We start from the raw sequence: 2,217 nt of genomic DNA on the forward strand, positions 1-2,217 counted from the left end.
GTTCCTTTAAAATTTCTTACAGTGCAGGACTACTGACAATAAACTCTCAGCACACGTTGGTCTGTTTGTCTGAAAAAGTCTTTATTTCTTCTTGATTTTTTGACTGATATTTTCACTGGGTATAGAATTCTGTTTAAAGAGGTTTTTTCTTTTTTTCTTTCCTTTTATCACTGATGAGAAATGTGCTGGAAAACGTGTTTTTGGTCATCTACATGTAATGTGTTTTCTTCTGGATAACTTTATGATTTTCTCCTTCTATTTAGTTTGCAGAAATTTAAATGACATGTATAGTGTGTGTGTGTGTGTGTGTGTGTGTGTGTGCGTGTGTGTCTGTGTCTGTGTGTGTGTGCATTTGTATGTGCATTTTGGTTTTTATTCTGGTTTTGTGATTGACATTACTTTTGGAAAATCCTCCCCCATTATCTCAACACTGCTGCACTCCCAGCACTGCACTCTCCCAAGTGCGCCACAGGCTCAGCCCCACAATCCACTGATTTGACACTATTGACTGGCTAGGATGTTGCTGGGGTTGCCAATTTGTTATGGCTACATGAATGTCTACTCAGTGGGCCACTAGTGACTTGCATGTGTAGTTGCCTCAGGTCTTGGGCCTCTCCGGGGAGCCACCTCTCTGGTCAGCATGCACGCAAGCTGTGCTGCTGGATCACTCAGCAGCACCACTGGGCATGCGGTATCTGCGGAGCTTCCACCTCCCCTGCTGGATGTCTCCCTGCTCCGTGCACACTGGGCCAGGCTGCTGGGTTGCATGCTGGCACCACATGGCGTGTGGTGTCTGTGGAGCTTCTGCCTCCCCCGCTGGATGTCTCCCTGCTCTGTACTCACTGGGCCTGGCTGGGGATGGAAATGGGTGGCAGCAGTGAGGCCTACCTGCTGGGTCACACGGCAGCACTGCAGGGTGTGTGGTCTCTGAGGAGCTTCCGCCTCCCCTGCTGGATGTCTCCCTGCTCTGCGCACACTGGTGTGTGTGTGTTTGTATCTGTATTTTGGTTTTTATTCTGGTTTTGTGTTTGACATTACTTTTGGAAAATCCTCACCCATTATCTGTTCAGATGTTTTTTTCTGCCCTATTATCTTTATCATCTCCTACTGAGATTTCAATTACGTAAATGTCCCACAGCTCTTCAAAGCTCTATTCTATTTTGTCAATTTTTTTCTTCGTATCTTAGTTTGTGTAACTAATTTTGATCTCTTTTAAATTTCACTCATTCTTTTCTTATCTTTATTGAGCCTACTAATGAACACACAAAACATTCTTCCTCTTCTCTTTTGTTTATTACTTGCAGTATTTCCATTAGATTATTTCTTAACCAATTTTTCATCCCTCTGATAAAAATCACTCATATAGTTTGCATGTGTTTCAACTTTTCCACTAAAGCCTTTAACATATTAATTACATTTATTTTGTATTCACTGTACAACTGTTTCAATATCTCTGTCATAGCTGCATCTGATTATGTTGATTGCTTTGTCTCTCTTAGCAGTTCATTGTGTTTTCTTGTCTCTTTGTGTTCCTTGTAATTTTATTGTTGTTGAAATCCAAACGTCTAATGTAAAATAGTAAAGCTTGAGGTACATATATGTTGTGCCAGAAAATTGGCCCACATTTTTGTTGTTTTCAGTGATGCCTTTAGAGCAGAGGGTTGTGTTAATCTAGTTATGAATTGAACTGGAGTTGGATTTTGTTGTTGCTATAGTTACCATCAGCTAACCACTTATGAAGAGGCTTCACCTACCACTGACATTGCCATGTGCTTAAAGTGGAGGCTGGTTCACCACAAGATAGTTCTCAATATCTGCTCCACCCTCAGTTTGAAGTCTTTCCTTTGAATCTGAACCTCAGAAAGAATCCCTATGTGTTTGGTCCTCTCCGAGCAGTAGAATGATTTTTACTTATTACACAGTATTTATTAGCATGGTTGTGGATGGTGAAGTTCCTTTTCTATTGTTCTGATATAACCTCAGTCTTAAACAGGAAATCTGTCTCTGGTTCTAGGGATGGAAGCCTTTCTCAGTCATCCTAACCCTCTCTGGGTATAGTAGACCTCTAATGGTCTTGCCCCAAGATATTGTCTTAGTTCAACTCCATGGGTAGAGGATTTTATTATCTTCTCTTGTCTCATTTCCAACAAATCTCTATGATCACCTAACTGTAATAGTGGCTTAAGGCTTCTATTCCATTGGGAAATAAGGGAAAAG

Source organism: Galeopterus variegatus, unplaced genomic scaffold (genome assembly GCF_000696425.1).
Source record: "Galeopterus variegatus unplaced genomic scaffold, G_variegatus-3.0.2 Scaffold14020, whole genome shotgun sequence".
Classification (NCBI taxonomy): Eukaryota; Metazoa; Chordata; class Mammalia; order Dermoptera; family Cynocephalidae; genus Galeopterus; species Galeopterus variegatus.